We start from the raw sequence: 12,847 nt of genomic DNA, 5'->3' as shown, positions 1-12,847 counted from the left end.
CTCACCTCAGAATCATCCTAGTCTACATCTCTTTCCCTCTTCCCCCATTCCTTCTCTCTCTTGCTGAGATCACCAAAATTCACCCAAGAATCTATATGGTTTAATGTGAATAATTATCATACAGTATTACACGTTAGGTATCATTTGAAATGTCGCAGTGCGACTGGTACAAAGGTCTCATTCACAAATAAGTAAAAACAAAAGGTAATAAGGTATTTAAGAGTTTAGAGATAACTTGCACACAGAGGAGGGTGTGTCTTCCAGGCAAATGGCATCCTGCTCTCAAAGGTGTAAACTCAAGACAAATTCCCATTGTTAGCAAATGTATCCATGTAAATCAACCTCTGTCCCCAGTACGTCTGGGACGCAGATTAATGCAAATTCCCACTGTGAACTCATGTTTACATCTGAAAAGAGGTTTCTCTGCCTTGGTCTGAGTATTTAGGGAGATGCTGAAGAAAGCTTGTGGCGATTTGTAGCTTAAATTAGCCTGTGATGCTGAGAGTGGCCGAGACTCTCAGCATCATGTATTTTCTGATGTCAGGCTCGCATCTTTTCTCTTTATTCCAGAGCATTTGATGTTTTGTTTTTATTATCTTTGAACTGATTATGAAATTGGCACATTTACCTGACATAATAAATTGTTACATTTGATTAGAGAAGTAATGTTGGTCCACTTATATCTGTAATAGTGGCCATACCTCTACTGAAGTAAACGTTTAAGTTAAATTCAAGTGTATGCAATTCCATGGAGGCTATACCAAAGTATCTTTGATTGTGTAAACGTGAATGTGACCGATCTCAGGTATATAGCAATTACCTCTGTTTGGTGATCAAAACCGATGAGCTTGTGTACGTGAGACCCGCTTAAACAGAAGACGTGAGGACCTCTGAGCAACATAGTTTTTTAATCTGGAATGGGTAAAATATACTTAAAGAGTTAAAAAGAATAATCAAACGTTCGCTCACTTTTAATGATGCTCAGATATCATTAAAACCTTTTTCATTTATGGAGTCAGATGAAATCACGAGGTAATACATATGAGAAAATATTTCATTTAATCTTGTTGTGTTGCGTAAAAGGAAAGACAGTAGCCACGTTTCCATTACCCTTCAAATTGCGCAAATTGAAATTGCGAATTGAAAATACCAAAGGAAAATACCATCCAAAGGAAACACGTCAATTTCGCAAAAACTCGCATTTATCGCAAAAAAGTTTTTACGCTCACATGAGGTGGTTTTTCAGGCAATTCGAAAAAGAAATATTTCGCAAAACTGCAATGGAAACAGTTTTTGCGCATTTGCAGGTCACCTGACGTAGATGACGCGGTGTGTTTGGACAGAATACGAGACAGAGTTCTTTATTAAATTCATAAAAGACAAAAGAATTACAGGTATAATGGATTCTAAACCTCAAATAAATGCCACAATCAAGACCACGAAGTGAGGGAGAAACACTCAGAAACACCTCATATGTGCCGCTCACAAGTATAATAAGGGTCGTTCCTTACCATTAATGCTTTGAAAACACACATACATCTCCTTCGATTAATAATAATGGCTAGTGCAGTGGCTGGGAAACCTACCAATGTCCGTTGCCATGGTTTTTGGAATGATTTTACTTATTGCGCGAGGAAAAAATTAAGTTTTAGTCGCATAACATCGGTTAATGGAAACGCCGTCATTTCAAAATAGTTTTTTGTCGACATTTAGACAAAATCGCAAAAGTTTTGCGCAAATCTGTAATGGAAACGCGCCTACCAATGCACAAAAACCTTCACCCGTATTATTGGAGACCGCCCATTGGACCGATAAACGGGCTTACGGCAGCATAAGCTTGTTGTTTTGGTTGAGGAGGAACTGTAAAAAGCGGCTGCTGTTTCGTTTGCGGTGCTCTGTGACTGACGTCTGTCTACAACTCTACATAACATGAAACACGCTGATGACGTGTGATTTCTGCGAGAGCAGGTGCGCGGAGGTATGGAAATACATATGTTGACAGGCAGGTATGACATCGTATCGTTGCATTCAGACCAAATGCAATGATTGGACGAACATTTTATGGTCCTACACCTTCTACAGACTATATGTATACATATAAATACATTAATTATGGATATAAAGCTACATTAGCCTGAAAACTTCCATATACTTTGGCTCAAAAAAGTATTAATGCCACATTCAAAATGTATGAATGTCTTTATAATATAACATAAAATGAAACTAAGTGTGATTAAGCAAGTCATTTTAGAAGAAAAAAAGTTTTAGGTTTCAAATTATAATACAAGAAGTGTTTGGAAGCTTTCTTGTGAAATGTTGGTGCAACATGTTCATAGTTAATTCGATGAACTCATTTTTTAAGGACACCTGTGTGAACTTTGTGTCCTCTAAAAATCCCTTCAGGACCAGTTGGTTAAGAGTCATTTCTCAAATGTCCCGGAAATAAGAAGTTAGTTCTAAGAAAAGCTGTAGCATTAAAGTATCATATTGAAGTGTGTCCAAAAAAAATTCAGGGCCACTTTCATCAATCTTTCTTCATAGATAAACAGCTGATGGTCCACTGAGGCGAAGATGCCCAGACAGATGGTTTTTTGTTTTGTTTTTTGTCCAAACTTGAATTGCTTACATCAGCAAGAGTTTAATTTTTGCTTGTTAATTTTGAGTCTGTATTATGATGACAGAATTTTCCTGTCAGAATCCATTTTGAAGAATTGATGATCTATAAAGGTTCTGTGCACGAAATTACATGAATAAAGTCAATTTTGTTGTAAGGTGATTTTGGTCAAACTAGAATGATATGTTAAAGTTATATTTTGTGCATCTACAAAAAGTTTTGATAGGTTAAAATAACTCTACACCATTTTTATCAGCCTTATTGTGATTTCAGTATCATAACTATCTGTGCTATGAATCTTTTTTTACCGATTTGATCAGCTGTTTCTGGCAAGGTTTGAGATGGTGTGTTTACACTGACGATGGCCTCTAGCCATGTTATAATCCATCTTCAAACTGTACGGCAAGATCAAACTTCAAGCAATGGCAAGACATCAAGAGCCCCTCCAACGTTTGACTGTTTTCAGCCACTTCATTTTCACAATAAGGAATCGACTTTGACATGCTACAGTAGCTTTTCTTTTTTAAATTGTTCATCTCAGGGAGAAGACAATTGCTTGTTGTGCTTTTCTCTACATAATGGCAACGGTAGTTATTTTAGTAGGGGATGGATTCAGGGAGAATAAATAACAGGGATCTTACTTGAAAAAAGAGAGTAAAAAGACTGTATAAATGAAGCACAGCCATTAAAGAATGTAGAATTGCACGGTATAATCTTTATAAAACAAAAATATAAACAAAAAACAAACTGTATTTAATCATTTTAAATATGTTTTTTGCCTAAATAAGAAGTTTGTGTTTTATGATAAATAAGTATATATATAAAAATATATATAAATAAATATGTGTGTAAATAAAATAAGTATATTAAAAAATACCATATTTATTATAAATAGTCTATACTTTTATACTTTACATATAAATTTATATTTATATATATAAATATTCAAATCATTTTAAATCTAACAATTTTTAATGAACTGCTTTGCTTAAATAATGGATTTGTGCTTTATAATAAATAAGATAATATAATATAAAATGTAAATAAAATATGTATATGAAAAATACAGCAAAAACATAATTATTAAATAATTTGTTTAGAAGAATAATTGTATTATTTATTTTATCTTACTTTACTACATACATTTTTACTAATATATTATAAATTAACATATGTACAATGTAATTTACATAGTATAATATATATATATATATATATATATATATATATAAATGTGTGTTATATATTATAAATATACAATATTTAATGTTATATTAATATTATATTAAGTTAATTTATTATATATTACACATTAAATGATATATTTACACATATATTATTTGAAATTCTATCATTTTGAGGGGTTGGATTTATGAAGTCTGTGACTGTATTTTTTTCAGTTATCTGTATGGCCAGTCATTTGTTATTTAAAAGTTAAAGTCTGCGTATTAATCAACAAATCATTCTGAATTAGTTCAGCCTGAAGGTTTTGTTGTGCATCTGTCATCAGGGTTTTATCATCCTTTTTTTCTGCTATTATTATTTCCTATTACTAGACTACTATTATCTAATCTTTGTGGATTTCCCCCCGATATCATCTCTACATAGTCTGCTTGGCCTCTTGACTTCAGGTCCCGTGATTTAAAAGCGTTTTATGATGTCTGGGTGTTCATCGCTATGATTGCTTACATGTTTTCTCATTTACTCTTTATAACAAGCCTGTCAGGCAAATAATGTCTCTCATTTCTCCTCATTTTCGAGATGATAGTCAGTTCAGCAGTGATAAAAGATAAATCGCTGCTGTGTTTCTGTGTGTAATTGCACTTCTGCGGTATGAAAAGATGAAAATATGTAGTCTAAATTGAAATAAGTTGATCTTATGATGTTTACTTAAAAAAAAAATATATATATTGGTAACAACTTATAATAAGGTTCCATTTGTTAGGATTTAGTTAACATGAACTTCTAAAAATACTTCTAAAGCTTTAGTAATCATAGTTAATGTAAATTTCAAAATTTAAGAATATTTTATTAAAATCAAATGTCATATGCATTAATATTATTAAATGGACCTGATCAAATAATAATTAATAATGAATAGTTGTATTTTTATTAACTAACATTAAAAAATATTAATGAATACTGTAATAAAAAAATAAAAAAAGATATATAATAAGTATATTGTTCATTGTTAGTTAAAAGCTGGGACCAACACTGTAAAAAAAAAAAAAGTTGCTGCCTTAAATGTTTAAGTACAGTCAACTTGGATGTTTAAAGGGATAGTTCACTTTGAAATTAATTTTTGGTATGTTTTAGCTTACCTCAAGGGCATCCAAGATGTAGGTGTCTTTTTTTCCGCAGTAGTTTCAATTTTGATATTTTTAGGTCAAACCGTTCTTGTCTGTCAGTCATATAATGCAGGTCTATGGTCATTATCTCAAAACACAAGCACAGAGTCCAAATTAAAACAATTCCCCGTCGTCCAAATTAAACAATTCCCCATCGTAAGTACACATTGATGGCCTAAGACACGAAACGAGCGGTTTGTGTGGGAAAACGAACAGTTTTTATATCGTTTTTACCTCTTATACGCAGCCATGTCCAAGTGATCTAGATGTCGCCTTGTCTACGGCAGTTCATTGGAACGAATGTCTTTAAGGCGACATCTAGTGTATATATCTATGCACCAGTCTGCGCACACGTCAGATCAGATCACTTGGACATGGCTGTGTATAAGGGGTAAAAACGATATAAATACTGTTCATTTTCCCACACAAACCGCTCGTTTCGTGTCTTAGACCATCAATGTGTACTTACGATGGGGAATTGTTTAATTTGGACGACGGGGAATTGTTTTAATTTGGACTCTGTGCTTGTGTTTTGAGATAATGACCATAGACCTGCATTATATGACTGACAGACAAGAACGGTTTGACCTAAAAATATCAAAATTGAAACTACTGCGGAAAAAAAGACACCTACATCTTGGATGCCCTTGAGGTAAGCTAAAACATACCAAAAATTAATTTCAAAGTGAACTATCCCTTTAAGTCATTTCAACTTAAAGATGCACTGTGTCATTTTTAGCGGCATCTAGTGGTGAGGTTGCGAAGTGCAACCAGCAGAAGTTACGGTGGCCGACAGGAAAAGATGTCGTCGTCTGAGACGGCAGAGAGTAGCCAGTTAAGCAATGAGGTTTCTTTACAAAGATAAATTAAGAAATTAGGCTTACTTAATTATTCAATAAAACAATGTTATTGCGAATATTATTGTTACTTGTTCATCATTGTGTCAGTGTTTTATTCGCTGACTTTTTAGCTAGCTTTTTAACAACATAGTGACGAAACGCGTTTGTCCGGTTAGGGCTCCTGTAGAAACATGTCGGTGCATTTCAATGTAAGGGGACCCGCGGTGTATGTAGATAGAAGGTCATTCTAAGGTCATAAAAACATAAAGGTTTAAGAAAGGTCTTTATACACCACTGAAAACATAGTTATGTATATGATATTGCATTTCTGTCAACAGATCCTCCTAAATATTACACATTGCACCTTTAAATTGCATTAAACTGACTTAAACATTTGTTGAATCTTGTATAACTTAAAAAAAGGTTGAAATTTGCTTAACTAATTTCGATGAGTTCAAGCATGGGAGCCAGTGGGAGCTTAGCTCCCATAGAGAGAGGATGAGCTCCCATGAAAGCAGTAAAATCATACACCTGTGGGGGTCTCTAAAAATCATCAGCACCATTATTTTAATAAAGCACTTTTTCCTTCAGACTACGGTAGCGTGACTTAAAAGATAGGACAAGATGCCAAACACATGGATCTCGCGGGATCTCGGATCGTCATCACACTACATCCGTATGCTTCGCTTTCTGCCAGGACTTTTACTGACTTTTCTCAACTCACAGAAGTGACGTCAACGTCCGATCTAGCAGTAGCATAACCCATCAGGCAAGTGTTATTTTAACATAGGCGTATTTTGCGGGTGGGACCAGGGGCGATTCCAGGATTATATTAATGGGGGGGGCACAGGGGGGACCAAGAACCAGTGAGGGGGGGGGGGGGGGGGGGGGGTTGCTAACTTCCACACAGTTTTGTTCTAATAAATAAAAAACAAAACAAAAAAAGACTCTGTCCTCTTTTCATTCGTTCGACATGTTGACAGTAAATCTAACCCAATGATGTTATGAAAAGATGAAAATATGTAGTCTAAATTGAAATAAGTTGATCTTATGATGTTTACTTAAATTACAAAACAAAATGCACACAAACGTGTCCTTGCCTGATATACAACCACTGATAAACATAATCGGTTTTGATGAGAAAAAAAAAAACCTATTCGCGTGCGGATTAGAACCCAGAACCTCTGACACGCTTGGCAAAAGTTCTACCACTGGACCACTTAAGTACACAATTGAAACTATAGTCAAATAAATCTATTTATGTATTCATGTGAAAATTCTCACCACTAACAACATATATTAGACCTCATTAAACAACAAATTAAACCAAATGTACTATTTAAATTGAATTGTGTTAGCAATGCTTTTTTATTAAACAATTTTATTTATTTACATTAGTAAGCTACACCGCGCCTGCTCATAGGCTACTTTTTTTTTCTTTTTTTAAAGAGACCCCCACAAACATGAAATCATAATTCGAACCCTGAGTTCAAGCAATGTAAAACATGTTGTTAACATAACGGCATTTTACTTCCATATTGTGATGCATTTATAACAAGATATCAAAATGTTGGATGTACTTTATTTTATCCATTAGGAATTGTTTCAGGGAAAATAAATATTATTATTGTATTGAATTTATGATTTATTATAGAAGGATATGTATTATATACTGTATCTCTTTTTTTTTTTACAAACCACTTTTTCTGGTCTTGTTGCTGTCCTGCTGTCATGTTAAATTAGTAGGACTCATAAAATGAGCTAAAATAGACTGTCTGACAAATCAAAACATGGTTGCACTTTTAAGGTTGTGTAATTTGGGAGGTCTCCAATCAACATCTCCCCCACCTGGATAATTGGCCCTGAATTACTGCATTGGCCCAGTGACCTTGGTTTCCACCTCTCTTGGTCTTTACTGAATTAGGAGCCATGAAAAGAGAGGTGTTATGGAACACGGACAAAACAACACCATTACACTTACATCAGCTAAAAACACAAACAGTGTCTGTCAGAATGGTCATTACACATCCATTCAGAGCATTGATGTTTTTTCCTTCCATTTGGGGGAGATAATCTGCACCTTTGGCTTTTATCTTCAACAGACCATTTTCATTATCTTACAACAATGTGTATTGATTTTGGAGTAATTATGGCTCTCATGAATCTTCTGAATTTGGTCATGTAATTTTGAATGAATTCTCACACTGTTGCGTTGGTGTAGGCGTATGAACTTGTTCTCTCTCATCTCCCCTTTTCTCTGAAGACATTAAACATCCTCATTAACTGCCTTCTTATTAATGAGAGGCATACCAATTACGCACCGTAACATCTACAGTAGATTGTTCGCAGTGATGTGTAAGGAAATGCCAACGTGGGTCAGGTTGTGTATACTGCATATAGGACCGGTTTTATGAGTTCTCTGGCATTGTTTGTTTAGTGTCGCTCAAAGGGTGCGGATGTGGTTATTCAAAGAGTACATCATGCTGAAATACAGGTCAGATATTGATATGCTTTGGAAATCTTCAAACCTGTGCAATAGTACACCAAATTAAATATTTAGATACCTAAAACACAGAATTAAATGTGACTTCAAATTCAAAATCAGCATGAAACAGCGGTTCGCAAACCATTTTGTTTCGGCAATGTGACACATCTGTAAGTTAAACAAGATATTCAACATAAACAAACTTGACTTTATCCATGGATAATTGATTACATCATGAAAAGTGGGAGTTCGTACCATAACAGAGCCAGATGATTGGAGCATTTTGAAAAGTACACTGTAAAAAAAATTGCTGCGATTATTTATCACAACTTAAAATCCAACATTGTTTCAACTTTAAAAAGTATGTGTTCATGCTTGACTTAAAATATTAAGTTTAGTTAACTTTAGTAAAGTTGGATATTTAAGTTATCTCAACAAATTTTAAGTTGTTATAACTAATCGCAGCCACATTTTTTACAGTGTAGTAAATTAAAATTAATTAAAATTAAAATTAAAGTATTCAAATAAAATTCAGTTTTATAGACTTTTTATGGAAAAACACACGGAGAGCAGAAGCTTTTGTTTCTGCTCTGACGGACGCAAGACCAGCCAAACGCTGTGAGTGTGTGTTAGAAATCAGGTATGGTGAGAGAACATTGTGCTTGGTATGTTTTTCATCTTCAAACCAAACTTGGGTCGACAAAGTTTAAATCCCGTCTGGCTAGCGCAGTTCCCATAATGTTTACGCATTTCCCATAATGAGAAGGCGATCTTTTGTGGCTGTACGAACGCATTCGACCACATGAGCATTTACACTATGAAAGCTATTCGGTTGAATGTGTTTACGACTACCTCTGGAAGTGGTCGAAAGTGGACAAGCTCAAAACATTTTAGACCCCGTTTACACCTGTATTTGGCGTCGTCCTCTTGTGATCTGATCTACCAAAACACCTTAAAACCAGGTGTAAACAGGGCCTTAGTTTGTATCACCTTTTCCTGTGCTCTGTTCCTGTTTGCTTTCCTTTCCTTCTCTTCATTTGTTGTCATGGTTACTAATTATGTTGCACACCTGGTTCTGGTTAAGTTTGTCATTTAGTCCTGCAGATTTAAGTCCTGAGTTTGATTCAGTTCATTGTCTTGTATTGTTTTTTTGTTTTTTTTTGTTTGTTTTTGTTTAAGCCAAAGCTGTTATGTTTTGTACTCCTGAAGATTCCTGTATTTTGGATTATTTTCTTTGTTTTGTTTTTTTAATAAAGTTTAATGGCTAACATCCACCTCCCTGCTCTTCCATCATCTTCGTCTAGCCAACGTGATAGACGTGCTAAAGTTACTAAAACTAAAAATTAAAATAAAGCTAAATCAGAGCTAATTTCCTAGTAAATTCAGCATATGGCTCATATTCACAATCCCCACCATATTCTCAAAACTATCGCTTTGAAAATCAACGTCTTCGATTATTGTTGCATAGAAAAAAGTACACTTACATTATTACACACCTCAGGTCGACCCTATAATCTTTTTTGCATCTTATATTGTATCTAATGAATAGATTAAGGAATCCTAAAAAGGTTTATTTCTAAATTTGAAAAATGAATGAGGGGGAGGGTAGTGAATGACGTCCCGGGTCAATAAAGACCCGAAGTATGCCTTTAAGGGTTCATTTCCGTCAATGAATAAAGATGCTTTTTGGGTCCAGATGGTGTAGTTACAGGATCTACCAGCAAGAGCTAATGGAGCCTCAAACTAAACCTTGACCCTTCAGTTTCAGATGTGGAACATTTTATTACATTTATTACATGATGAACGATTATGAAGATAAACATTATTTTTCTTCGGAATAACTGATGAATTATGCACAATAAGACCAAGATAGTGTTTTAATACACAGCCAGTTATGATTTAATGTTGACTTTAAATTAAGCGATTTGGTTTAGAGAGAATTAACAATCGAGAGCCATTCATGGAAGAAACCTCGATTAATTCAAGGACTGTTTAATGTGTCATTCTTTATGTAAAATCCCTCAACCTTCCTTTGGAAGCAGAGTTTATACAGACTTCCAAACATTTGGTCCCATCCTCAGCCTGTAAACAAAATAATGAGGAAATATGGTTTTGAATTCCTCTCAATCATCCCTCTTTTCTGGAGGTTTACACAAATCCAAACAGTCCAGGGAGGGACTCAGAAAAAGAACAACTACCAACGTTCATTTACGACATTGCACACACAAAAAAACCCCCCAAAAAACACAATTGAGTGTAATTTCCAAAAGTGCCCAGCTTTGTCCTGCTGCTTTATGTCTCAACATGCCATTAGTAATAAGTGGACTGACCACAAGAATCTCACCAGCACAAATCCTCAATAATTTACTGTAAACTGAAGCAGGAGGGGGGTTACAGAAGAGGTTGTGAAGATCTTGAGATGCCTGTGGTCAGCTTTGATTTTGAGAAATAAATTAAAAGGGATTTGACTATAAAACAACGAAAAGCATCTTAATGTTGCCTGAATACAATGGCCTGGCTTGTAAATAAACTAACGTGTGCTTTTAGTGATTTGAGCATGAGATCATGATGAGAGCCTATGGGGAAATATTACTTTTAAAAACAATAGCTATTGCTTGACCGCAAGCAGAAACAACAAAGTCAGTTAAAAGTCTCTGGTTTGTCGTTAGCATGTTGCTAAGCTAACAACTTAAATTTAGGTAAATTTAGGCTAGTCCCTTTTTTTTTTTCAAAGTATTATCTATAATATTTAGTATTTTTAAATAAAACTGAGTAATATTACATGAGCAAGAGTGCTGTTTTATTCTTAATATCAGCATGAGGCAGCAAGTAATCCAGTAGTTTTTTTTTCCTGAATTAATCAGTGTTTTGAACGAATCAGTTGAATGAATGATTCAATGTTTTACTTATAAATAAAGCTGTGTGTGAAATCATTTACTTTCTGATAGAAAAAGTACTTGCAACTGTTTAAAAGTACCTTCTATATAATTTGAATGTGTGTAGTATGGATGTACTACACCACCATGTTGTCACTGTCATGTGACCTACAGTGTCAGTTACGGCGCTTCGAAAATCCTCTCCCATAGTGTCGTGAAACTGCTCCGAGACACGATCGGATCCAAACACAATATTTATTGAATGGGTAATCCACAATCAAAGGTAAGGTCAAAACACAGGCAAACAATCCAAACATATACCAGGGCAGGACCTGTCATATAGCGTACAAACATTTAGCTTTCGTCAATGCATTGTTTACATGGGGATTTTACGCTTATGTTTTTTTAGTTTTTTTTTAGGGTGTGTTCACACTTGGCCCGTTTGGTTGGATTAAAACGAACCCTGGTGCGATTGCTCTGTCTGTGCGGTTCATTTGAATAAGTGTGAACGTTGCCATCCAAACCTTGACGCACACTAAACAAGTGGACCGAGACTCCTGAAAAGATGGGTCTCGGTCCGCTTCCAAACGAACTCTGGTGTTTGAATGAAATATGAACACAACATGGACCAAAGACATGTAAACAAACCAAAAAACGGGACATGATGTCACAAGATGTGATCCTAAAAAAGGACAGAATACTCGAGCACACTTTTTTTTTCTCGTTATACTCAGATCTTTGTTTGTGTGTGTGAGGGATGGATTCCTTCTGCTGTTTTGACTCCTCTACACATTTTATAAGTTCTTAGCTGGTCAAAATACCATCACATGTAGGCTACGCACATATAACGAGCGAATTTAGCCCAGCACACAGCAATGTTTTGGTTGTTCGGTAAGTTCCATCGCAAAATATACGTAAAAGCCAACCAATCTGGGGTGCGTTTCCCAATAGCATCGTTGGCCAACTATGATTGCAATTTCCATTGAACTCTATTGGTAACGACGGAACTTGCGACCATAGTTGGCTTTGGGAAACGCACCCCAGGTTGTGAACACATCCCTATGCCTTTAGGTTTGGGATCTTTAGATTCAGTGTTAAAATGCCAATGTGAACGCTAAGCGAACCAGGACTAAATGTCGTTGTTTTTTTTGGTCTGGACCAAACAAACCAAGTGAACCGAACTACAAGTATGAACACACCCTTAAAGGAATAGTTCACTTCAAAATGAAATCATTTACTCAAGTTGTTTCAAACCTGTATGAAATTCTTTCTTCTGCTGAACACAAAGGAAGATATTTTGAAGAATGTCAGTAACCAGAAAGTTGATAGACCCCATTGACTTCCATAGTAGTAAAAAATTACGATGGAAGTCAATGGGGTACATTACCGACATTCTTCAAAATATCTTCTTTTGTGTTCAGCAGAAGATAGAAATTCATACAGGTTTGAAACAACTTGAGGGCGAGTAAATGATGACAGAATTTTAATTTTGAAGAGAACTATTCATTCAAAGTTTTTACTTTGTTCGCATTGTCAAACGCTCCTTCAATTTCTTATATCAAAGACTAAAAGTGTTTCAGACCCAGAAATAAAACACTGATACAAATTAATCAAGCAAAACGAGTGCTATTGAATTATTTCGTCACCATATGAAATAATAATCTCAAAAATAAACACGTTTAGAC

This window comes from Leuciscus leuciscus (assembly GCF_965113295.1).
Source record: "Leuciscus leuciscus genome assembly, chromosome: 25".
Classification (NCBI taxonomy): Eukaryota; Metazoa; Chordata; class Actinopteri; order Cypriniformes; family Leuciscidae; genus Leuciscus; species Leuciscus leuciscus.
This window is presented reverse-complemented; position numbering follows the sequence as displayed.